The 27,563-nt window shown below is 43.7% G+C and overlaps 1 protein-coding gene across 1 annotated transcript in view; it reads left to right on the top strand.

Annotated features, from left to right (window-relative positions):
- Window positions 1-1,039: 1,039 nt before the first annotated feature.
- The window catches only part of ESRRG (estrogen related receptor gamma), a 597,387-nt gene continuing 570,863 nt past the window's right edge, over window positions 1,040-27,563 (top strand). The window contains exon 1 of the mRNA XM_055144537.1: window positions 1,040-1,056. The gene's annotated coding sequence lies outside the window, so the exon portion shown is untranslated. The remainder of the gene's footprint in view (window positions 1,057-27,563) is intronic.

Genomic DNA, 27,563 nt, shown 5'->3' with positions numbered 1-27,563 from the left:
ACCCCCGCCTCGCCCCCCCTAAACACACCTGGGGGCCACACACACACACCTGGGTTGTCGCGAGTGGGGAGCGTGCCTAGCTGTCCTGGTGAACGCTGCCAGAAGGGGTCGCTGGGGATAGAACTGGGGGTCTACACCAGGTCTACCGAGGACACAAGACCCGGGGCAGCTCCTTAGAAAGCTCCCCATCACACTGCCCCAGCACCCAGGTTTCCAGGTCAGGCGGGACTCACGTCCCGGGTTCGCCGAGCTTCTCCTGCATGCTCCGCCCCGGGTTCAAACCCAGGAGCGGTTGTCTAGGGGCGGGGTTGGTTAGCCCGGGGCTGGGGGGGGGGGGGGTGACGGTCGCTCCAGGGACGTCTCTAGGATCTTGTACGAGCCGCTCCTCTCTTCCTTCCCAGCTCGAAGAACATCTAAATTACCGCTCTCGCGTCTCCCGGGAACCCCCAGCCGCTCTCTTTCTCTAGGGCTCTGGCGGAGACGCGGGAAAACCCGGTTCTTTGCGCCCCCGCGTCTTGTTTCTACTCTGTGTTGCCGGGTGCCGAGGGGACTTGCTTGCCCTACCCTTCCTTACCTGTGGAGTCTAGTTGGGGATCGCGGTGGGGGGGGTGGGGGTAAAGGTCTGTGGATAGCGACAGTCCCAGGGACGAAGTGCCCCCTCCCTCAGGGAAAATAACAAAAGATCTAAATTCGAATAAAACCTAATTCCAACCCTTCTCCAAATCTGCTCCTTCCCAGATCTCGCCTGCAGGGGGTGGGGTGCGGTGGGGTCTGGGGCAGGTCGGGGCTTCCTGAGGAAGCGGAGATTCCGGCACTGACACCCGCTCCTCTCATTTGTCCGCGGACCCCATCTAAAAGTTGCCTATTTATAGGCTCTGCGCCGCCGCTCGAGGCCCGCGCCCGCTGCCCGCTGCCCGGCGGCCCCGTCTCGGTTGTGTCCCGTGACTCGGGGTTCTGTTTCTGCCCTCCCGCCGCAGGCAGCCGGGGAGACGCTCGCGGGGAGCCCCGAGATCACCCCCCGCGCTGGAGTGGAGAGCGGCTCGGCAGTTGGACCAAGTGAGTGCGCGCCTGACCCGGCTCCGCGCGCGCGCTCGGGCAGCGGCCCCCGGGGAGGCGCTGGCCCCGCGCCCCCAGTGCCCGCGCGCCCCGCGCCCAGGGCCGCCCCTCACCCCCTCACCTCCACCTGCTCCCACCCTCTTCCCTCTTCGCCGTCTCCCTTCTGGATCTCTAGCGGACGCATCTCTGCTTCCCGCGGCGCCCAACTTGCAGCCGAGTTTTCCTTTGGGCGCCAGAAAGGGACCCGGCGGGTCTTTACGCGGGAGGCGGGTGGGCCGCGCGGGGAGCTAGGAAGAAGACAACAGCGACCGAGACGCGGGACCGAGGGAGGTACGGGGTGGTGCGGGTCGGAGTGCGGTCCGGTCCGCGTTGAGGGGGACGAGGTCTTCGGGGTGCAGACTTGCCTTCGTCCCCCGCCGAGATGGTGCGAGCGCACCGCGCACGAAGCCTAGCTTTCTGCAGGGCGGTATGCGGGGGCTTGACTCTGCGGTTCTGGGACAGATGTCTCCATCTCTACCTCGGAGTCATCCGGGCCGGGCGAGAAGGACTTGGCCGCGGGCTTAGGGAAATAGGGTCAGGGTCAGTTCCCCTAAATTTCTGGTAGAACTGGACCCAGCGACGCTTCTCCCGCCCCAGCGGCTGCTGCCGGACGTGCATTCGTGTAACCAGCCGCTAGCCGACCGCGGCAGTCCGTGACCGTGACCTTGTCCTCTTTTGCCAAATGTCAGAGCGCCCTAGAGGATGCTCCCGCCGGTTTGCAAGCTCCAGAGTCCAAGTTGGGGCGGTGGAGTGGGGGTGGGCACAGGCCCTCTCCTTCCCCAGACCCATGCCCCAAACCCCGAGCGAGCAGAGCTCCGCGCTGCAGCTCTCTGGCGCTGGGTAGGGCCTTAAGCTCCGCAGCAGCCAGGCGCGCAGTGGCGGGCGAGAGACTCCTTCACTGAGGGTCAAATACCCCTTTCCTTCTAGAGCCTTCCTTTGAAGGACCAGGGTGCCATGGCAGTTGTGATGACTATAACCCAGGGCTCAGATCCCTTTGGCCGCAAATCAGAGCGCAGGCGCCGGCCAAGGGGAAGAATTCGGAAGCTTTGAAAGATTTCGGGCCTCCATGAGGCACTGGACCCTGATTCCCCAGCCAGGTTAACTTTTCACCCGCCGGAATCTGGTGAATGCCAGGATTGAGGTTCCTCAACCCACACACTCAAAGCTGCTGGGCAAACCGAGATCCAGCCAAGGCCCTTGCAGAGAGAAGGCCTGTTCCCCAGGGCGAGTGCACTGTGCACACTGGGCTAAGGCCTGTGTCTGTCCCTCGGCTGCAGCCCTGCTCACCTGTGAGCTGGAGCTGCAGGCTCCACCTGGTTCCCACAGGGCGGGTGGGGGGTACTGGGCTCTGACCTGACCCATACAGATGGACTTGAAAGTCAAGAGTGAGTTTGCTGTTGACCCTGGCCCAGGCCAGGGAATTGTCAAAGCCAGTCCCAGCTTAGAGCAAGAAACCAGAGGCTGGAAGAAAATACCAGGACAGGAGAGTGTGTGGTGTCAGTTCTCCTCCATACTTTCTCTGCCCCTCCTTGCTTTCTCTCACCCCCTAATGCAGCGTCCCAACCACTAATCCTTCCTTCCCAGAGCTGAGTTCTCTGACTGCAAATGGCACCAGAGCAGAAGGCAATGGAGGCCAGAAGGGAACCATGGCCAGGAAGTTTCCTCTGAAAAGTACAACTTGTTTGAGGCAGGAAATTAGCCCCCCAAGTTCCTCCCTGGTCCTGCAGCCTTACCCCCAGTTCTAGGTCTGCAGTCACATCCAAGTTCCCTGTCCCTAGAGTCTTGTGCTCTGGTGCTCTGTACCTCAGAGCCTGGACAGATCAAGAGATCCTTGGTCACTGGGATTTAGGGGTTGAATAAAGAGGGGTGCCAGACATGGCAGGATGAGAGAGCTTCTAAGAACAAACACACACACAAACACAAACACACACACACAGCTGTTTTCCTAGACCCTGATGGGCCAGGAAGCTTTCTGACTTCAGAACCCTCCAAGCTGTGTGTCTTGGAGACTTTCCTGCACCCTCTGTTCCACCCCCACTTACTTTCCTTGCCCTGACCTTTTGTGCTTCTCTGGGGTGTCTCCACACTCCTCTGGGGCATGTCCTCAGTCAGGGGTGCTCTCAGTAGGAAGTCCATCCCAAGTTGTTTCCCTTGGTGTGAGCAAAGGTGACATTTCCATAAGGAGCACCATCAGAGGAGCAGGAAGGCAGAGCTGGGAACGATGTCCAGAGTGAGTGAGTTTTTGACGACTTGCAGGATGTGGCCAGGTCTGCCCTGCCCTCTTCCACATTCTTCAGCTCTGCAGACCTGTAACCTCTCCTCACCCTGGAGATAGGAGGAGATGCTGGCAGAGCCACCCCCCTTCCTCCTCACGCTCACCCATTGACAACCAGCCTGGTGTTTTAGAGTGTGTGAATAATGGCCAGTCTCTCTGTCTCTCAAATTTCCCTGTCTCTAGACTCATCAGAGTGGAAATGTCTGAAAAACAGACCCAGCCTGGATTTCTGGAATTCTACTACTGTCTTCTGGGGGTGGTAGGATGAGCTGGTTGAATAATCTCAGACCCCAAATTGAGGGCTCCCCTGAGCCAGCTGCTATGACAGTGGGTGTCCCTCTTCTTCAAACATACACTCAACACCCTTCCAATCCTCCCCAGTTCAACTGAAGCTGAGAATGACCCAAGGAGTGACTAAGGTGCTCCCTAACAGGGTTTTGTCCCCTAGCATGGACCCATGTGGGGGACTAGGGCAATGGCCAGCAGCTCCTAGAAGCAGGAGCAGATTCTTCCCTGGCCCTGTTGAGTCTTTCTTGGGTTAGTTCCACCATGGGTGATCCTGGTTGTTCTCAAGACTCCTACTAAAAGGCAAGAGTTCAAGGAGCAACTGAGTTCATTCTCCCTCATAGAGTCTGTTTTTTAAAAAAAAGTTTAGAAATCATGATTTACAATATTGATTATGGTAGGGCATAAAACATCCTGACACCACACCATCCACTATTGTCCCAGTGTCCCCAGATGTCCTTTGACTCTGTCTGACATTCTGACATCTCCATGCAAGGAGAGAGAGGGAGAGACCAGACAGAAGAAGGTGGCTTTGTTTGGCCAGGAATAGCCATGAACTTCCTGTTTCCCAATCATGCTTCGCCAGGTTGATGCCTCGGCTGGGTGTTCCGAATTTGGCCATAAAATATATGCATTTGTTACCTGCAAAGCCTTGCGTGTGCTCTGTGCTCTCATTTCACTTTAAGTTAATATAAAAACATTTCTTTTCACCAAGTTCCTGTTCACCTTCAACAGGTTGGTTTCAGTTTCTCTATTTCTCAAGTTTCCTTACAATAACATGACCCAAACCAGATGCTGTCAGTTTGTATGCCACGGATGACTCATACACTCTACAGGTCACCGGGCAGTTCCGGTTCAAACCACCTTGGCCTTCACCTGAATTAAACACAAACTTGAGGTGAAAGTGAGGGTCTTTTATCTTTTAATTGCTCAAATACTTCAACTCTTCCGGCTATTTGAAATGAATTTTGTCTTATTTATTTGTGTTTTGGAGTGGGGCCACACCAGGCTGTGCTCAGGGCTTACTCCTTGCTCTGTGCTCAGCAATCAATCTTGGCAGGCTTGGGGATCATCTGGGGTGCCAGAAATTGAAACTTGGTGGACCACATGCAAAGCATGCACCCTAGCCACTGTACTATTTCTTTAGCCCCCAAATATCTGTTTTCTAAATGAACTTGGTTTATCATCATTTCAGGGGATTTTGCAGATTCTGTAAAATTCTGAACATAAATTTACATGGTTATACATATTTTGTTTATGTACTCCTCAGTGATTGGATGTTTCGGTTTTCTTCATGTTTTGGTGGTTGCAAATAATGCTTTCATGAACTCCTGCATACATGGACATACATATTCTTCCAGTTCTTTGGTATATATACCTAAAAGTGGCTTGCTGGGTTATATGGTATTGGCTTTGTCTGACTTTTTTAAGACTCTCCAGTCTATTTTGCATAGGGGCTGGCCATTTTACATTCCTACCAGAAAAATAAAATTGTTCACATCTTTTTTTGTTAAAAAACAAAATTATTTTATTTTCCTTTTAAAGAACATAATCAAGCTGTGAGTGTAGGTGGTATTGCCTGTGGTTCTGATTTGCATATCGATGGTGACTAATGAGGCTGAACTATCTGCTTTTTGGATATTTGCATAATGTCTGTTGAAGGTCTTTGTCCAGCTTTTAATGGGCTCATTTGTCTTTTTGTTGTTGGATTATAAGAGTTCTTTATATATTCTGAATGTTTTCTCCCATTGTTCTGTGATTTTACTTAATTTTTGTGAAATTTTATTTTAAATTTATTTATGGCTTTTGGGTGTAGGGACTGGCCGTGCTCAGGGCAATGCTCCGGGCATCACTCCTGGCTCTGCACTTAGGATTACCCCTGGCAATGCTCGGAGGACTATATGAGATGCCAGGGATTGAATCTATGACGGCTGCATGCCAGGCAAACACTGTACTTACTGTACTACTGCTCCAACCCCTATTTATGGTTTTCACTTTCTTGATAATGCGCTGCGATTCAGCAAGTTTTAAATGTTGATAAAGTCTAACTGAGCACTAGTTATTTTTAACAGTAGGTAATCTTCTTCACCATGAGAAGACAGATTAAACACAACACCAACTATCATGTAAATTCTAAATTAACAGAAAAAACTGTTTGGTAATATTTCAAGTTCTAGCTTATGCAGTATCTTGGGAAGCATAGAAAGTTCTAGAACTGGAGACAGCTATGGCTACACTGACCTTTATCTTTGAAGATCCCATGAGGTAGGTGCTTATGGACCATTTGAATACCTTCTTTGGAGAAATGTTTATTCAAAGCTTTTGCCCATCTTAAAATTAGGCTGTGTAGACACCAGATAAGGTTTATACTTTGGTGAATGAGATCTTTTATCCCAAGATGACAGCAGCTGTTTTATTTTTAAAACGCTACCATTATCAAATTAATCCACCAAGAAATTTAAACATACTCTCTTCTGTTTAAATAACATTAACGATCTTTCTTAAACCAACAATAACCAGGAAAAGAAAAGGGGGAAAAAAAAGGTTGACAGGTGTTCCTAACCCACTGGTTTCTAACACACATGGCGGCAGGCCATGGAGTCAGGTAGTAACTTGCAAAGTTCCTGGGAGAAAGGTGTATAAGTCAGAGAGAAGCTAAGTGATCCTCAACATTTTTACAGTGAAATTTAGTAAGAGTGCTAACAGATGTCACTGATGTAAAGACTTGCCTATGGGGTTGTTTACGGATTAATAATCAGAATGTAGTGATTAGTAACTTTCATTTTTGATAGTGTGGCTAATGAGGAGTAAGGTTTATGGTGAAGATTCAGGTACCTCTGGATCTCTCAAAGTGGCCTTAGATCAGATTCCTGAACCTGTCTGTATATGCTATTAGGCAGACAGGCTGTGCATCATGGATACCTTCTGAGTGTCTCTGCACAGAGATCTGCATGACCTTTGAGGGGCAAGCACAGGGATCATGGATCTGAAGCAGGCAAGCTGAGTTTGTCTGCAGAGTAACACGTCATCTCCTTACTGGTGATGGTGGCGTGTGTGTGTGTGTGTGTGTGTGTGGTGAGATAATGATGGTGCATGAGAAAATTAAAATTAAAAGGCTTTGTGAAGCTTCAGTGTATTTCCTCATTAGGTCACTTATAATAGTGCTTCAAGTATTATCCCCAGATTCAGTGAATATTGAAAATTAAACTCTCAGTTCGAGGCAGGAGGTACCACTATGCCCCTTCACCCCATTCTACAGGTAAGAAGACCGATGTTGGGTTTTTCTGTTACTGCCTCCAGGTTATTTAGCAGATAGGTGGTCCTACCAGCTTTTAAGCACAGGCAGTTTGACTCCTGTATCTTGTTCCTCCTTCCATCTTGTAGTAACAACATAAGCGATCTAGAGGATTCAAATGAGAATGGGAGTTTCTGAATTGATTCCATAGATATTTGTGGAGTAGCCCTTAGAATACACTTCAGGAAATGCCAGGTACCATTACCCAGTTTTCACTGCTGGACACCAAGGTTGGTTGGATTCCTTACTGGCTTCTGTTCATTGAATCATGTCATCAATCACATTATCATACAGGCCAGAGCAATAGATTACAACCTATTCAGAAAGGCAATCAGAAAGGCAGAAAGTGGGGGCTAGAGAGATAGTACAGCAGGTGAAGTGTTTGCCTTGCACATAACCAGTCCTGGTTCAATCTCCTGTACCCCATAGGGTCCTCAGAGCCCACCAGAAGTGATTCCCATGAGCAGAGTCAGGAGTAAGTCCTGAGCATAGCAGGTGTGTGTCAAAACAAGACAAAACAAAACAAGAAAAAAGGGAAAAAGTGTATCGACAAGGAGCATAAGTGTTATGGCTAGAATTCAGTTCTGCAAAGTTTTCTTGCTACTTCAATTATTACAGACCAAGAATGAAATTTTCTGTGGATCCATTGAATCAAAGAAGTTCTGCAAATTTTTATTTTGTTTTTGTTTTACTTTTGGTGCTCCGTGCTCAGAGCTTGCTTCTGGCTCTGTCCTCAGGGATCACCCCTGGTGGGACTTGGGGGACCCACGTTGGGTGACGACAATTGAACCTGTGTGGGCCACATAAGTCAGGTATTTGTGCCTTGTAATTGGTGGGGGGGTATTCATAGGGTACCACAGATCTACAAGCATCTTCTGAGTAGATAAAGAATAAAAAATTGCAAGTACAATTATCATTATGTGTATTCTGCTGCATCCTAATTTTTAAACAACGGTTATTTTTTTTTTTGGTGATTCAAGATGTTTTATTGGAATGGACTATAAATCCTTTTAAATTTATTGAGGTGATCTCATTTATCCATATACTAAATGGTGCAATCTGATATCCTTTTAAATTTGTGTCATCTGATTGTCATAAATTTTCTATCCTTTACCCCTTTCATTGTTTGACACTCTGCTTGCGTTTGGCACAACTTACTATAATGATTTTCTCATTATTTCTTTTTTTTAAAATTTTATTTTATCACCATGTGGAAAGTTACAAAGTTCTCAGGTTTATGTCTCAGTTATACCGTATTCAAACACCATCCCTTCACCAGTGCCCATATTCCACCACCAAAATCCCTGGTGTACCCCCCGCCCCCCACCCCAACTATATAACTGATGAATTTCACTTCATTTTCTCTTCACCTTGATTACGTTCCATATTTCAACACAAAACTCACTATTGTTGTGGGAGTTATACCCCCAAACAAGATATCCCTATTAAGGAAGCATTTGATAATTAGTTTTTCATTAAAAGATTGGATGTTTCAGGTTTTAGAAAAGGTCGCGTGGCCGCATGTCCCAGTCCCGAATCCCGGAGCCATGTTAGTTGCTGCTCAGTGTCGCCAGGGCTCCATCTGGAGAAGGTGTTGTGGCTTCACCTCCTCCTTCCGGCTCCCCGGTGTTGTTGGCTCCAATTCGGGTACAACGGTTATTTTTAATTGCAACACTGGAAGAGCAAGAACCTTTCTTTGGTTTACACATACATGCTCACCCAAGATTTCACTCAGGCTGAAGCAGAGACAATTGTTTACTATTCTTTGTGTTGTGTTTCCCATCACATAGCTTGGCCTTTACTGTGAATGGGCCTGCACTAGGTCTATATGTGTGAACATACAGGTTCTGGGTTTCTTCAGATCCCAGGCACGAACTTGTCTACCATACCTGACCTGGTGCTGTCTGATCGTTTTTTTTTTTTAATCACTTACTGTGATTTTTGAATGCCACAGAGTGTTAAAGTGTGAGTTTATTGATTCATGAACAGCGTGTGTTGATTATCTGTTAAGTTTCAGGGTAGAGTATGAGAAATGCATTTTCCTTCTTCAGTGCTCTGGGCAGGTAAGTAGGTAGATTAAGAATCATGATCTGAATCTGTAGAGAGGGGAATGTGATATAGAGAAAACTACCCATGGTCACTCAAGAGGTGAGAGTGTAGTTGGGGGTTCAACTGCAGCCTCCAAGTCTGAACTTCTCTGATACCATGTCTCTGGATCAATATTTGAGAAAGTGATTTTCACTTGAACACGTCCCTCAATTTGTCCTGGGATATTTATGTGAAGAGTTCTGGACCCTGTTCTTAGGTCCCCAGGGTTCTCTATCCTTATTAATCCCAAGAGAAGTTAAGAAGGAAATGTTTTATTTATGAGAGAGGAGATATGATAATAAGATTCATGTACAAAATAAAATTTAATGCAATATATTTTAGATGCGAGTCGAAAACTTATTTATGTAAATGAGAATAGGCATTATACTATGTTGTACTAAATGACTTGAATTTCTTTAGGTACATAGGTTAAAATTGTATAACAATCAATCATCACAAATTGACTTTTATTGATTTATTTTCTGATGTATCCATTTGATGTTCCTTTAAGTTTTGTTGCAGAAAGCAGTATGAGATGTTTGTTGCGTGTCTGCCAAGGGGGCATGCAGGTGGGTGGAAGGAAACCTGGAGTATTAGTGGAAAGAACAGCACGGTGGTGCTGGGGTTGGTGTTGGAACACTGAAGGCCTGAAACAACTCAATTGCAAACAACTTTGTAAATCATGGTGTTTTAGGAAAAATAAATAATTAAAAATTAATAAAAATCTATTTTGAGTAAGAAAAAACACCATTTGTGGTATCATTATTTATAATACTGCTCATGTTAATATTTTAGGTTTACCATGGTATTATGGGCTGGAGCGATAGCACACCGGGTAGGGCATTTGCCTTGCATGTGGCCGACCTGTGTTCGATTCCTCCGCCCCTCACAGCAAAGCCTGGCAAGCTACCCGCAGAATATTTGATATGCCACAAACAGTAACAACAAGTCTCACAATGGAGATGTTACTGGTGCCCGCTCGAGCAAATCAATGAGCAACAGGATGACAGTGCTACAGTGATACTATACTATACCATACCTACCACCAGAGTGTTAATGTTCCTCCACCAATGTACCTCCTGGGTTCCTTATCATTCATTATCAATTATTCCCAGCCCCCATGAGTAACATCAATTTTACTGAATATCAGGGTTTATTTTCTTTGGCAACAGTTTATTCCCTTGCTTTATTTCTTTATAGGCCATGCATGAATGAGATTTTCTGGTATATCTTTCTCCTTCTGATTCAATTTGCTTAATACAATACTATGCAGTTGCATCCAAATTGTGACTAAATGCAAAATTTCAGGTCCTCTCTTGCAGAGTCTGAGTAGGACTCTGTTGTGAATAGAGGCCACAGTTTCTTTGTCCACTCCTCTGGCATTAGGCCCTTAGATTGTTTACGGATATTGGTCATTGTAAATTTTGCTGCAATAAGCAGGACTATGGGTATATCTTTGTGGGTGAATTTTGTGTGTGTATACTTGGAATAGATTTTTATATGCAGTAAAACTTAGAACTCCCTGGTCTCAATATAAAAACCTTGACAATTGGTTGGGTTTACTTGACACTAAGACCAGAGTGTGTGGGGCTAAGAGGAGGCATTTTTATGAGCACAGATGATAAATACTATGAATTCTTAGTGTTTTCGTCAGGAGTTGGAATTGAAGGCAGGGGTTTGGAGCAACCCCCTCTTTTGGGGAAATTGTTCTAATTTATAAGGCATATTCCTTAGAGCTGTGATTTTTGCTTTATCCCATAGCCTTATTCTTGATAAAGCATTCCAGGGGATACTCATTATCAAAGATTACTCCAGTATCAAGGACTAACTAGGGGACATATTGGAGAACAGTCATGGCAAAGTGGCAGAGACCCTGACCTTGGGGAGTCCCCACTCATTGAGAAGAACTGCTGAGGGTTGCTGTGTGTCTCTGCTCTTCTCCCCAGTGCCTGGCGAACAGGGAGATAGGTGCAACAATGGGTTCACAAAGGCCTATTCACTACAGGCCTCATCAGAGCATCCTCTGCACGACTAGGCATTGTAGTGTCTAGATGAGAGTTGGCATATGTAGTGTTCCAGGGTACCTCAATGTCACCCAGAAAGGAGAGCCCTGGGGATGGGGCGCTATAGAACACAGAGCAATCTGCTGGCCTATTTCAACGAAGTCCCCAGCTGTGGCACTGGTAAGGATCCTGGGTGTGTCATAAGACTGGAATCCCCTGGTACACATGGCACCTCTGAACCCCCTTGGTAGTTGTGTTCTGAAATCTTTGATGCAGGGGGTTAAGTTGTGGGCAGACTTGTAGTTAAAGAACTGGTGTAGGGGAAACAGTCTAGCTCAGACTCTCGCCATGTTGGCTGGGCTGGCTGTGACAGGCACAATATCCTATAGGTTCTGCAAAGACAGGTTAACTGTTTCTTGGTCCTCTGGGGTTATCTTGTAACATTTGGGGCAAAAGAGAATACTGGTGCGGTGCACATGCCTCACCTGTCCCTCTAGGAAGAGCTGCCTGGGTTTTAAGGACGCTCAGCCTCGGGATGCACATTCTTTGCTGAAACATATGCCTCTGTCCTGCAGTTCCTACTTTGGTTAGGATTGCTGAGGGGGTGGGGGTGGAGGGAAACAGGGATTTGCAGTGCGGTCTCGAAGCTCAAGGACTCCCAGGTTTTGTTCTGGTTTTCTCTTGTCTCATCTTTTCCTCAGGCAGTGACTCTAACTAAACAGAATTCAGGGACTTGGCAACTGCTCGGCTCAATCAGTGCTTTTGGCTGATGGATGGATGGAAATTGTTTGGTTGTTGACATTTATCAAATTACCCAGAGGACTGCCACATCACCACCTCGATTCTTGCATGTGGAACATTCTTCCAGAAACCTCTTGAGAAGCTTTGCTTTCCTTGGATATGATAATATTTGAAGATATGTTGCTGCATTGTTCGCTAAGTACCTGCAGCTCTCCTCACTTTGGCTTCCCCAGATACTTGAAGTGAGTTAGGAATTGTCATGGGATCCCAATAACGCATGTGACCATCACCTAAGTCAGTTTGTAGGACTCAGACCAAATTGCCTTTGTTCCCAGAATTATCTACATAAAGAAATGTTCATCTTTTCATTCTGAGAGTACAGAGTGCCTGGGTGTTGGTCTCTGTAAAAATCTCCACTCTCGAGCGGTGAAAAACCCTCTCTTGGAGCTGTATAAGGTCCTTAGCTCAGGGATTACATATGAAAGGATATGTGCGGGCTGTCCGGGTGGCTCTCAGCTGCTTCTCCACCCTGGATGGCTGTTGCCTTGAACAGACCAAGGAAGACAGGGCCAAGCTGGTTGCTGATTAGTTGCTGTTTATTCAGTCTCTCCTTTCTCCCAGCTCTCTCAAACTCTCTGTAACTCACTCTACAACTCTCTCTGTGACTCTTCTCCGATCTCCCCAGCCACTCTTACTCTCAGTTTTCAGCCTTCTATTTAACTCACATCCTTCTCCTCTAACTCTGTGTCTCTTCTTCTCTCTGTCTGTCTCTCCCTCATTCTTCCTCAAACTCTCTGTCTCACTCAATCTACTTCTCTCTCTCTCTTTCTCTCTCTCTCTGTCTCCTCTCTTTGCCGTCTCTCTGTAACCCTGAATTCTTTCTCCCCGCTGTATCCGTCTCCTCCATCTCGGTCTTTGGTGTCTCTTTCTTTCCACAGCTGCTCTTTTTCTTCTTTCTCACCACGGCTCCTCAACCACAGCGCAATCAAAATGTTTGTCCAGTCTTCCCAACCACCTTCAGCCCACGAGGGAAAAATAGCTCTTAAGGTGTGTTTCTCCTTCCCCTAGACCAGCAACTTGATTAACATCTTTTTTTTTTTTTTTTTGCTTTTTGGGTCACACCCAGCGATGCTCAGGGGTTACTCCTGGCTTTGCACTCAGGAATTACTCCTGGCGGTGCTTGGGGGACCATATGGGATGCCGGGGATCGAACCCGGGTCGGCCGCGTGCAAGGCAAACGCCCTACCCGTTGTGCTATCGCTCCGGCCCCTTGATTAACATCTTTAATTCTTTTTCCTAATATTTATCATTCTGTATGGACACAGTAATAGACACCTTTAGGCTTGTAGGGTGACTCTCCTGGGGACATCTCATCACAGACTCAGACTACAGTGCTCACGCCAGATTAATAAATCTTAACCCCACCAGGATCCAAATCTAGTTATTACTTTTAGAATTATAACAGAATTATCCATGACCAAGCTCTTAATTGATTAGTTGCTGTTTGATTAGTTATAGTTAAGCATTAAGGCACTTTGGTCAGGCCCATTTCAATAGGGTAGCTAGCTCACCACTTGCCCTGGGTCCATCCAGTCCTTCTTTGGGACCCTGCTTTTGGGGATCTAGGAAGTTAAGGGCAACTGAGGTTTAAATCGAGAGAGCAGATGTTCAGGAGGTAATATGATCTGGAGTCAATCAACTCCCAAGCCACAGGCTTGTCTTTTTAACTGTCTTCTTGCATCTATACAAAAAGCAATTGCTCTGAAATAGCTAACAATGCAAAGGACAGTAAGGAGAAGAGAAAGACAATATTTACAAGTCAGAGTCTGATCAGGAGACAAAGGTAATTGACAGGTTGGGGGCAATCAACAAACACAAGCTCCCAGAGGCCAGGGAGGAAGGGCAAACCAATATTGTCCTACAGATCTCTCCATATTATCTCCCATATGGGTCTCTGAAGCATGTTGATCAAAAGAAATCAAACCTATCTTTTGTTTTGGGGCCACATCTGGCAGTGCTTAGGGCAGTGCTCAGCACTCCTGATTCTGTGCTCAGGGGTCACTCCTAGAGGGCTTGGGGAGCCATGTGGAATGTGGGGATTTGAAGGTGGGTTGGTTGCACACAAAGCATGTCCTATTTGCTGCAGCATCTCTCCAGCCACTCACAGTTGTGTTCAGACTGCTACCATCTCAGGGCCTGAGGAAGTCAGGGGAGAAAAGAAATCACATAGTAATAATCCTGATAAATATCTGAAAGTGCTCAATGAAAGCCTGATAACGGCCATGGCAATGGTTCCAGGAATTCAAACATGACTGACTCCAGGAGAATGGCATGGGCATAGTGGCAACTGAGATGACCAATGACTGGAGCAGAAAAGATAAACGGGATTAGGGTCTTGTACCTAAGACACGCCTGTGAATGAAGACATGGCATATCATCTGGTTGACTGGGGACCCAGCAGATGTATGTTTGGGATAGAGGAACAGAGGGAAATCACAGGGAACAGTGGGATAGAAGTTTGTGGGAGATGCACTCATTTTTAAAAATTGTATTGAATCACTGTGATATAGTTACAAGCTTTCATGTTTGGGTTACAGTCACGCAATGATCAAACACCCATCTCTCCACCAGTGTACACTCCCCACAACCAATATCCCCAGTATACCCCCCTTTCCCACCCTCCTCATGCCTCCATGGCAGACAATATTCCCCATACTCTCTCCTTACTTTGGGGCATCATGGTCTGCAACACAGACACTGAGAGGTCATCACATTTGCTCCATTACCTACTTTCAAGCACACATCCCCCATCCCGACTGATTCTTCCAGCCATCATTTTCTTAGTGATCCCTTCTCTATTCCATCTGCCTTCTCCCCTCCGCTCATGAAGCAGTCTTCCAGCTATGGGACAATCCTCTTGGCCCTTGTATCTATTGTCCTTGGGTGTCAGCCTCAAGTGATGTTGCTCTATACTCCACAAATGAGGATGCGCCCATTTTTTAATGTTCATCCTTGTAACATGCAAGGCAGGCTGCTCTGGAGATTGTTGTCCAGCAATATTTCTGCACTGAGCGGGTGTGCCACATATCCAAGACCTCTTTGCATCTGGCTGAGGTATGTGACTATTCCTAATAATGAAATCTATGTTAAGTTTCCAGACTGGAGTGGTACAGAAGCCCGCCACTCCAGGGGCTATGGCTACAAGCCAAAAGATTCTTGGGGAGGAAAACTCACTGGATGAAGGAGCCTGGGTCCATCTGAGTATGTAATTGGACTGTCCAGGAATGAGAAAAAACCTTCTTTGTGTTAAACTGCTGAGAACTTATTTATTTCCAAAAGTAACTCTGTTTATCTTTATAAACACAAGTGTTACGGTAAGCTTAAATAATATAGATTTCTAAAGGCAATTTACTTAAAATCACATTAAATCGTGAGTAGTTGTTCCAAAACCCAGATCCAGAGCTGTGTTCAAAGTAATTTTTAATATTTTTTTCTGTGGTTTTGACTGTTATCTCCCTCCTACTAGTAGGCATCTGTTTTCCTTTGTTGGTCCCTGCACTTGTCTGCAAGTTCAGACCAGCATAGATAGTTGCCTACCCCACTTCCCTGCTGGAAAGTATAGATTACTTAGGGAAAAAGATAGACTCTTAACTAAGATTCCAATATACAATCAATTAAATGAGTAAGCTTCTTTGGTTTTGCTTTTACCCAGAATAAGGGACTGTGTTTCATGTAGAATGGTTGGTCTGGCCTCTCCACTTTGGTGACCTTTTGGTACTTTTCATAGTGTTTCCCTCTCAGCCCCATGGGTCTTGACTCATTTGCATAGTTCAAGCAAACCCAATGCTTGATTATCTGAGCAGAAATCCAGGACAGACAGACATTTCCACTGTAAACAGATGATACAGATGAAATGTCTGCTCCCGTATACCCCAGAACTCAGTCATGTAGATGGGCAGGATAAGGCTGTCTCTAATGGGAGGTTACCTGTTTAGGGCTTCAAAGGATCATCAGCAGCCTGGCACAAAAGCTCCAGATACGAATCCTCAGTGGGTTTTGTTAACACACAATGCCGTCAAGTTCCCTGCCTCCTTTAAATTCCTTTTCTTGGTTCCTGACGACACCATCCTCCAGGTTCCCAGACCAAGGGGGTCAGCATTGATTTTTCCTTTGATCTTACCCTCCATGGTCATTTCATTTCTTCAGTGTCTTTAGAAACTTCCCACTCCATTTCATGCCATCTGAATGCTCTGGCTTGGTTCTCCATCCTTTCTCACATAGACATGTTGGATGGCCTTAGAACTGGCCATCCTGTTTCAAATATCAACCTACAAGGACATCCTTCACAGTGCCACGAGAGTGATTTTTCTAAAATGCAAATCTGATGATCATTTTACTCCCTTTTTACAACCGTTCAGTGATTTCCCATGGCAACTGTCCAAATTGCTTTGTAGAGCACAAAAGGCCCTCTGTGGTCCAGCCCCTGAATCTCTCTAGCCTCATTGCTGACACTTTGCTCTTCCTCTGCCCCAAGCAGCTCACGCCCACAACTTTGGTTCCACAGAGTCGTGTCACGCTCCTCTCTTTGTGTCTCTGCTTTATTCAACTGAATAAGAGGTTGTGTCTTCTCAAGATCCAATAGAGCAGGGGCCTTTCTGTGACATTGTTCTAATTTTTTCTTGGTCTGTTTATTTTGTTTTTGAGCCATACCTGGCTGTGTTCAGGGCCCACTCCTGACTGTGCTCAGGGATCACTCCTGGGAGGTGGTCAGGGCACCATTTGGGGTCCTGAGGATTGAACTGGGTCAGTTGCATGCAAGAAAAATGCCTTCATTCCTTGTGCTGTCTCTCAGCCCCCTGCCCTCTGCTCTTTCCTTGTCATTGTTCATTTTCCCCAAACATGTTATAGAAAGATATCCCTTTTAGGCATCATATGAAGCATTGGGTATGAGCAGATAGACATAATCCCTGGCCTGATAGAGTTCACTGTCTAATGGTAGAATTGGTCATCCATCAATTTTACATAAGCAGATGTAAAATTACAACTGTGAGGAATACTATGAGGAAGAGAGAAACGACATAATTATTAACCCTTAATAGAACAGTAATTTTTAAAGGGATCCTTGGCAGGGGGTGGAGGCGACTGTCCCCAAGCAAGTATGCATAGTTTTAAATTAAAACATGAAAGATGAAGAATCAGACCAATGAATTGTAAGTATGTGTAATAACTGTGTTTGGAGGGAATTTGGGGTTGTAGGGGAGAAAATTTCCCTTTGAACCCGGGTTCCTGGATAACCCTGGATTGTAAACTCACAAAAAGTAACAGAAGGAATACAAATGAGTTTATTTAATTTAGTTTTTTTGTTAGTGTGGGATCCTTCAAAAGAAGTGAAGACCCAATGAACTGTTGAACCCGTCTTTCTGCCAGGTTTGAGGAAGAATGGAAGGTTGTGGAGAGATGTGGAAAGTTGTGGAGAGATGTGGAAGGTTGTGGAAAGAGCAGAGTCTACTCCTAAATGGGGGGAGACCCAGGAAGATGTATTCCTTCTTGTTTTTCTCAGGGTCACTCCATCCCAGAAGTGATGATGGTCCTTTCTTCTGGGCAGAAAAATAGCACTATCACAGGAAGATTGCTGATGATTTTTTGCCATTTTCTTGAACGCATTCACTCAGCTTAAAATATTCTTTTTGCAAAGGTGCCATGATTTTGGATGTCAGATCCTTAGCCCGTTTGGAATCTACAAAGGGAGTGAGGTGATATTCAAGTTAAGAAAGTACTTGAATAGGAGAATTAGGCACAAGATGAGACAAGAGACAAGTAAGTTGCCTTCAGAGAGGACTTCAAAAATAATCATGTACAAGAGAAGGGAGTTTCTCTGTAGTCTAAGAGGCCAGAGAAGCCGCTTAAGGAAGTTAGAGAAGATGAAAATTTGTTATTCTTCTTACTTTATTTTATTTTAAAAAATAACTTGTCTAAGGTGAGGGTTAGGTCAGTGAATATTAAATATCTTTTTCAGTCAAGATGTGCCACCATATTGAGGTACGGTCAAACTAATGAAGATGAAGTCATTCATAGTTAAGTTAGGTACAGAGAAGAGGGGAGGACTCCAGCGGGAGCCCTGTGCTCCTGATAGATGATAAGCCTAGACATGGGTAAGAAACACAAGAAGAAGTCTCTCTTTTAGAGAAAGTGACAGTGCCTTGGGACCATCCAGGAAGTGATTTGACTGTGTGTGTAATATGCTATTTTTCACATGTAAAATAGCATTACCACTTTTGTGAGCATTTATCCTTACCCAATTATGAACTCAAAGGAATTTGACATTTCTGCCTCTTCTTCCTCCAGTTCCATAGCTCCTGCACCTTTTACTGTAATTGCATAGATTTGCTCATAATGGTTTGTGAAGTAGTGACCTAACAACCCCACAGCCCATGCAGTTAATCCTATACCAGTAACAGGAGCAAGAAAACAATGGAAAGGTAGTTGGGATGAATGGTGGGGTTTTAATAACTCTCTGGCTAAGAAGTGACATTATGACACATAATGTAATTAAATCTTAAGTTTGCTTTTAGTTTCCAAACCAACCTTTGTTCCCAATAAGGCATCTGTTATTTTAAAGACCATAGAATGTTTACTCAGAGCCATTCTTGCCTAAGTAAATCAAAGCCAGCCAAGCTTCAAGAAAAACACAGAGAGCATATTCTAAGAATGGACTATGTCTTTATGTGGCAGGACTAAATGAAATTAGGATGAACCTACAGGGAAAAGGTTGGCAGAAACAAAACAGAAGGAACGAGGCCCATTTATTTTCCATCCTCTCCCATTTTCAGAGTGAAGGTGAGTGTTCTGCCATCAGTGCAAATCTGAACAGGGAGGGTGACATGTTTCCATGTCCATTTCTGAGGGTTTTTCCCCCTGTGTAGATCAGAGAGATTTCAAGCCACCTCTGTTTCTTGGCATTCAGGGTACAGAACAATCTTTTCAATCTGCTGGATTTAGAACCAAGTGCATAGATAATCTCTATTTATGGGGAAACAAAGCCAATTCTATAAAGACACCATGAAGTATGAGATGTGGTCCTCATAAAACTGGCTGGAAGAAGACCTTGTTTGAAGTCAGTTTACACTCAGTAATGCATGATGCTCTTTTATGTTCATTAATCTAGATGGGGATCAGAATTTCTTCTTCAGCTCTAAACTTGAATTTGGAAAGTCATTGTGAATTATTTTATTTTATTTTACCTTCTTGCGGGTAGGGGATCTTGAGCCCTACCCAAGTAGTGCTCATGGCTAACACCTAGCTCTGTGTTTAGGTGTCATCCTGGCAGGGCTCCATGACCATATGTGGTGCTGAAGATTGAACTGGAATTGGTCGCATGCAAGTGCTTACCTCCTGTACTATCTCTATTCCCAAAATCTGTATTGTTTTACTAGAAATCTGTTTTTAAGATTCAGTGCCTTGCCGAAGAGACAGTACAGTGCGTAAGGTACTCACCTTGTATGCAGTTGACCGAGGTTCAATTCCCAGCACCATATATTGTCCCTAAAGCACTTTCAGGGATGATGCCTGAGTGCAGAACCAGGAACATACCATAAGCACTGCCAGTAATGATTCCAAAACTAAACAATGAAACAAGACAAAACACCAAAAAGCCATGCTGTGTCTATCTCATCCCAATGTGACATATGTAGGTAGTTGAAGATAAGTGTATTTATTATTACTGTACATAATCCCTATCTAATGTGAGAAGAATAGAGGTCTCTCTCTGTAGATCTTGATGATGAGGATTAAATCAACTACTAAGAGCTAATCTTATAGATTTTAATGTCTGGCCTTGGACTGTCTGACTAAATATGACCACAGTCTCTGAGCCCAGGTCTACTCAGTACACAATGTGGATTTGACAGTTATCCATAACTTAAGGCCAAAAGATGGCCATACTGGATGTAGGTCACAGAACTATATTTTGGTCTCAGAGCTACACACATTAGGTTTACTCTAAGAAGTTTAGTGGAGTTGTCAAAACCCAGAATTAGGCTGTCTGGGTTCACCTCCCATCTTATTGATTTCCTTCTCATATTCTCCTTTATTCTGTATTATTGTAACTACTTATTCATGGTATAGCTTTGGTACACCTATGTAAATATCTGTTTCTCTGATTCCCTGTATGAGGTAGAATAGTAATGCATTCAGCACAGAGGGTGCATGAAGAAATTAAAGGTACTGATATTTGTAAAATATTTTGCATAGAATCTGGTGCATAGCAAGACCTAAGAAATTTTTAACTTCTACTATTATGTTTGGGTGATTTTTACTGGCACTTTAAGGAAACAAAGTTATGTCTGAGAAAGTATAGGCAATGTAGCTTTTGGAAAAATGTAATGTCTCAGACTTTGGTATGATGAAATAAAAATTATTGTCTGCTGATCTTTTAAATGAAATTATTGTGGAGATTGCTTTCTAGAAATACTCTCTAAATTTAGGGTGAGTCTTGGACATTATTCTAGAGAAGTTGGCAATGTGTTTGTCACTTAAAGAGCATTAAAAACCTTGAGATAATTGGGTTCATTGAAGGGAAAGTCAGGGAGAACTTGCAGGCTATACTTGGAACTGGGCTTATTAGCAACCACATTCACTATTTATAGGGTGCTTCGTGGGTGTTCATCAGAACTTCATTTAATTTGTCTTGACATACAACTAAACTGAGGTTCAGAGAGGACAAGTGTTTTTACAAAGTAGTTTGGTAGCAGAATGAGGATCTGAACCCAGATGTCATAGACTAAAAGCTGGCATTTGTATTCTCCATGATATATTTATATAGTAGCTGCTATTTGTTACTGTCCTTAGCATGATATTTGGGAGCATCACAAAGCATTAAAAAACCTCAATACACTGAGAATTCATTAAACCCCCATTTTACAGATAAGAACACCAAGGTTGGAAAAGGTGAGGAAAGTAAATGAGACTAATGAAGCTGATTAGTTTGCTCAGGATTATTGTCACTGTGAATCTCATTCATTACTCTCCACCCTTTTTAATTTACTCCAAATACCTAGAACTAGATTTTCTGGCCAATTCTAAGCTTGTCACCATCCCGTTGGGTTTGTATAAGGAGATAATGGGCCAATACATCAATGGGTGGGAGAGAGAGGCCAAGGGGAGGGCAAGCATTGAGGACATGGGAGAAAAGCAGACCCATACTTGTGTTGACTCTGCGAGTTGAAAAATATCTCTCTGGGATTCGATGCATCCAGAGACACTCACAGTGACATTATGCTAAGCTCCTTTTACTTTCTGATTCTTACTCATGATGTCAAAATTACAGTAGAAAATATCTAAGTTAGACTGTAATGCTCTTCTGACATATGGGTGTGAAATTGTTGAGGGGTTATGGGGAATTGCTTCCCCCATGGTTTGTGAAATATGACTATGCTGCACCATTTCATGTTTCAAGTTGCTCCCATTAGGGTCAAAACATTCATCTTTTGGATAAAGTCTTGCCAGTAAATTCAATAGATATCACAAGAGCTAGCTCATGTCTTTTAAACATATCAAAGGAAAAAGGCTATTATTAGTTTGCACTGAATTAGTCGCAAATCATTATACTCTATTTGGGAACTTGCCAATGAGATAGCAGCCAGGGTTAAGACTTACCAGTGATCACTGTTATCTGTGGCGATGGCTTTCAACATTTCTCTCCAGATAATTAAGATATTTCTATCCCTACAATGTAAAAGTGTCCATCTTACTCTCTTTTAGGTATAACATCTTCAGGGAATCCAAACATTTTAACACACTGAGTATGAGATCAGAAACTTAGAAAAATACATTCATAATTCTTTTCTTCAATATTCTCTCCCTTCTGTATCTACTTTTCCAAAATTTGAGAGCTGGTCTCTAGATTAGAAGTCGGCATGCTCTAAATCCTTTCTTCCTTTCATTTATCAGATTTATATTGTACAATGATCAAGTATCAGAGCCTGTTCCTGGTCTTGAGTAGTGATTAAAGCAGATATCGCTGGGCTTATGAGGCTTCAACTCTTTCAACTCTTTCGAGAGGCATCTAGTGAACAGTATGAGTAGCTAAGGATAGAGACTAGAAGATAAGGAGAAGGGTATGTAACATGTTGGTGAGGGTGAACAGGAGTCAGGAAAACCTTCATAGAAGAGTGAATTTTGAGTGCAGACCTCAAGGAAAGGAGGAGGCCAGTCTTACTGACATCGGGGAAACATCATACTATGCACGGAGAACAGCCTGTACAAAGATGTAATCAAGGAAGATGTGAGGCAAGAGTGCAGTGCACATGATGCTGAGTTTGGGGATGAACATTGGAGTTTAGGAGGTGGGCTGAGGGTTTTCAGATGGTGTGTGGTCCTGTATGTCAGAGTTATACAGTTTTCCCATGCTAGGTGGGTGGGGGCAGATACAAAGGAGTCATTGTGAGTCTGTATTCAAGATCTTCCTTTCAATGAACATTTGTTGAACATGGATGTCATGTCAGTTGTGTGTACACAATCACCATGCTTGAGAGCAGCATTTCACAACCAGGGTCACATGGCCCTGTGTGAGTCCCCAGGATATTCCAGGGAAGCTGTGTCTCAAAAGGGGAAGGAAACTAATGCCATGGGTCCAAGAATCAAAGTCCAGATGGGATGCATGCCATGGCTTAGAAGCTGGGTGATAACTATGCAATCCAAACCAGCAATACCCCCGTGTCAGCAGCTGGGGAGGGTTGGAGGATGAGTTCAGGAGGCAAGAAGGCAGTGGCTTACTGTATTTGGAAGAGGAGGTGAAGTTCTACAGATCAGAGCCAAGGGGTAAAAGGGACCACATTTTGAATGTCAATAAGAGACAAACGGAGTTGATTTGAAGGGATTGTCTTTTGCACAAAGATGCTCTAGTGCCTCCATTGGGAGTTCCCTTTCAGTGTACTGGCATGAGCACATCTCAGGACCTGTGTGGGGGCTGGGTGTGAAAGGCCACCATATGCATAATGTCTGCCAGGAGGACAGGACTGGGGTCAGCACCCTGTGGGATAAGGGCTTGTTCTCCGTAGGCCAAGCTGATGGCCCAACAATGGACATATTCTGGACTCTTGAACAACTCTTGCCAGCCACCAAATTGCCTACACAAGGCCTCCTTAAACTTTTCCTTCTCATGACTCCACTTTACCCCTAAATTACATTTGCCAGAAACACGTCAGAGTCATGACTCCCCTGATTTTGAAGTAATTTTTGGTTGTTGCTGGTTCAGAAAATTTTTACCATTGCCAGCTTTTTTGCAGTTCCCACATTCAGTTCCGTGACCTCATGTGAGGTCTTGACAGGCAGCATAGATGTTGGGAGATAGAAGATGTGGTTTGGCATTAGAAATGAACTTACCTAGAACTCTTTCTTCCTTGAAAAGGACAGGGTTCACCTCCCTCAAATTAAAGACCTTTAAGACTCCATTTGATATATTCTGGAAGCCAGAAATGCAAACCTCTCAGCAGGCATAGACACCATCAGTGAACAATGACCATTGGCCACTAATCTCAGTGGCCTGTTTGCTCTTTTTCCCACAGAGTTTTCAATATTTCCAATTTCACTGCTGTCTCTTTCCCTATGATGTTACTTGAATGTTGGTGCTTTTAGACTTCCCGAGTTCTTGGCTGCCTGGGCTCTGAATGTGGGTGGAGTCCATGAAAGTAACTCTCAATCTCAGGGTAAGGATGTGTCTAGTGGTGACGAGGGGAAAACGTGTAGTTTAAGAAAGTATCCCAGTGGTTTGAAAGAGCCTCATCCCCCCACCCACTCCCATGAATATCTGAGGATATTTGCTGTTTCTCAGGATCCTAGCTGCCATGCCTAGGACTTCTGTGTGCACTAGCTCTGGATAAGAGCAGTCAAATACATCTGAATTATTGAATTAAAAGGAAAAGGATTGCAGGCTCACATTTCTTTTCTGGCCTTGGTCCTTGTGCATATATTTTCTATTGTCCAAAAATCTTTCTGAGGGCTAAAGCACTTTTTTTAGACAATCTCATTACAAATGAGGGATTACCAGATATGATAATTTTCATGCCTGAGTTCATGCAAACTATTCTAAGTCTATTGTCATGATTTTATTTTATTTTAAAAAGATTTTTTTTATTTTTGGGTCATACCTGGAGGTACTCAGGGCTTATGCCTGGCTCTGTCTCAGAGATCGTTTGTGGTGGGCTTAGCTAACAGACCTACTGGACTAACTCTGACTACTTTTAAAATAAAATCTGTCTGATTAGTTAAACAGAGTTCTAGCAAATACTAAGAGAGAGTGGTAATAAACTATGAAAGTCCCAGTGTTATGATATATCTATATTACACACACACACACACACACACACACACACACACACACACACCTGGTGGTACTCAGGTTTATTCCTGACTTTGTGCTCAGGGATCACCTCTGGTAATGAAAAGGGAATCGAACTGTAAAACTGGTGTCTGCCTTATGCAAGGCACGTGCCTTAATCCTTTTACTATCTCTCTTGTCCTGGAAATGATATTTTTAGGAGGATATGAACACTCACTTCAAGGAGGCAGCATTTAGAAAGAAATTTGAAGGATGGCTGAGAATTTAACAAATGGAAATTGTGGTGCATTTGGAGGGAGAATCAAAAGTGAGGTGAGGATACCAAGTTTAACTGGCCTTATTTGTATGGTAAATAATAAGCAGAAAATTCTGGAATAGTTTGTAAAAAACTGTTCCAAGGCATGAATACTAGTTTGGTGTATTTCTTTTTAATTTGCTGAGCTATAGGGACGTAGTGAATGTTTTAAGAATTGAGGTTATGCTGTGAGGGTAGGAACTGCCATGCTTTAAGTAGAAAAACTCAAGTGGACCACTCTGTTTATGAAAATTTTTATCTATATAAACACATAAATATGCACATATAAATTTTCACAGCTAAAGGAAGGGTTATATTTTACAGCATAAAATTATATATTTTTGGCTCTGACTTGGTTGTCATAAAATCTGACTATTTCCAAGCATAAGAAAGATTGAAAACACTCTTTATAACATCTTAAATAATTGTATGGAAGCCTATCCCATGGTCCTTACACACAGTGAGTTTTAGGACAGTTTTTAAAATGCATTTGAGCATTAAGTTTGAGCATATACACAGACCGTATATCTAATAGGTAACTTCTCTGTGACCCTCCAATCCCACAGCTCCAAAGAAATGTTCATATATGCATTTAAATGCAACTATTAAAAACTAAAATATTTTTCCTATGTCGGTGGCTTCATAAAAGCAAACTTTCCAAACTAAGTGCCTAGTTTCAGCAGCCAAGTGAAAAGAGATGACTAGAAATCATATTGAACTTTCTGTCAAGGAACCATTGGCATGCAACTTAGTCCTGAACAAGGGAGAGTTGTAGTTGGCATGGGGGTCATGTCACCATTAATAGATATCAACAGAAGCCAAATTGTTCATTGAGGAAAGGTAGGGTCTACAGAGTGTGGGGGGCTTACTTAGCCAGAGCTATTTCAACAGATCTTAGGGACAGGAAGCTAGGAGTTCTGATCTTCACTCATTTTCACAACTCAGATGGAACAATTTTGCTTATTTTTTCTTCCATGTTCAAAGATTAAGTCAGACAATTAACATTGTCCAGAGTTTATTGAGATTATTCAGAGTTAGAATTGTGTAATAATATTTCCGTTTAGCTCACAAGACTGATAACTGTATGGAAAATGATCAATGTAATCAATAGATACTGATCTATTTTTAAAAAGCTGTCTCAATTATGCTCATCTTAAAATTTTCTCCATTTCAAAAGATGTTAAACCAAGGGGGTAGGGCAGAAATCAGGCTTTAAATTTTGACCTGCATGCAGACTCAGAAACAAAAACAGTAGCAAGCAAAATCTATTGTTGACCCAGAAGAACTTTTTTTGTGTGTATATGTGTGTGTGTATGTGTGTGTGTGTGTGTGTGTGGTGTGGTGATCACTAAAGGGTGATAGCAGTCAATTTGACACATTTCAAAGTCAGGGAAACAGGACATCCTGGGTTATGGCCACATGTGGGTTATGTGGGTTATGGCCACAGCCAAACAGTGGCCTCATCACATCCAAGGCTACCATGTTTGCAAAACCACAGGCTGGCCTGGCACTTTTCACAGCAGAGTTGAACTAAAAAGAGGACTGTGGAGGGAATGTTTGTTTGAAAAAAAGTATTCCCTGGCTGGGTAAGCAAGGTAGTTTTAGTCATGCAAAGTGTGTACATTTGTGAGCATCTGTGCATGTGACTTTGTGTGTATGGATGTGTGTATATCATTGGATGTATTGGTGTGTGTGAGCGCTTGTGCATATGTGTGACTGTGTGTATGCATGCATGTGACTGTATGTTAAGAATGCATGTGTATCATTGTGTATGTGTGCGTATATGCTTGTGAATGTAATGACTCTGTGTGTGTGTGTGTGTATGTGTGTGGTGAGGGGTTTCCTGAGCAGTAACAACTAAAGGAAACTCTGCTTTTCATCCTTCATTCACAGAGAAGCTTGCCTGTGATCTCTATTAAATTGAGATTATTTGGCCATTACTTTCAAAAGCAATGAATCTTTGGCTTGAAAATGGCTTAAAAAATTATTGCTTAGAGATCATTGTATTTAAAAACTTCCTTAATCTCAGGATTAATATTTTTATTTGGAAGAAAGCCTCACCTTTATATTTTAACCACAAAGCCTTCCATTTTGGTTACCTACTTGGTCATGTGGCCTTTATTTCTAATTTCTTTTCAGATAAATGAAATTCCACAATCAGATCTGATCACTATGATTTAATTCTTAAAATGATGATAATGACATGGTCTCAAGGTTTAGCTCATGTTCCTGGAATATGAAAGGGAAGATGAATATTTTCACTGGTTGCTAGCTCATGTCCTCTCATCTTTCCACCGAGGAGAGTCCAAGGTTATCCAGTCTAACACCTTCACACGCTTGGAAATCAGAGTCCAGAAAAGCTGAGACCAGAAAGTAGGATGGCAACTGGGATGTGGCAGGTGTTTGACTAGTCATCCCTGGAGCTGGTAGGGAGGAAGTTTAACAGAAGAATAATGCACAGAAACTGTTGCCATGGAGACAAGAGTCACCCTTGTGCAAAGAGGAAGCCCAGTAAGCAGTAAGCAGTGGCTGTTCCCAGCCAGCCAAGGTATTCCAGGAAGACCAGGTAGCAGCAATCCTGGCTTTAGAGAGCACTTATGCTCAGAAGCACATGAGAGGGCCAGGCAGTCCCATAAGGACCCGATGAAGGCTCAGAAGATGAACAACTCAGATCCATTACCTACCAAAACATGACTCTGACCAAGAACTATACTCTATGTCCAGCATCTGTGCAATTTGAAACATAGTCCCTATTTATAGGTAATTGGCATGTTAACTACAAAAGAGCATTTAGTGCATGTGTTGTCAAGGTACATGTGGGAGATGCATCCATGTCACAGATGACAGGAATGCTTCTTTTAGGGAAGAATCATACTCCATTGTACATGTAAAGTAATACAGCACATAACAATAATACAATATTACCACATGGTATGCCATGATGTGATTATAATGTAGTTATAGTATAATATAATGCAATAAGATACAGTATGAGAAATATAATATAGCCATAATTCATTCTTGGACATTTGTTTCCATGTCCTTTTAATCTTTAAAAAAATATAAGGACTGTTCCTGGCCTGTTACTTTGTTGCAAGAACCTGACAGTTTACCATACCTGGAACCATACCTGGTGGTGCCAATGATGG

Source organism: Sorex araneus, chromosome 7 (genome assembly GCF_027595985.1).
Source record: "Sorex araneus isolate mSorAra2 chromosome 7, mSorAra2.pri, whole genome shotgun sequence".
Classification (NCBI taxonomy): domain Eukaryota; kingdom Metazoa; phylum Chordata; class Mammalia; order Eulipotyphla; family Soricidae; genus Sorex; species Sorex araneus.
Note: the sequence above shows the minus strand (reverse complement) of the source record. Positions and strands in the feature narration are given on the sequence as shown.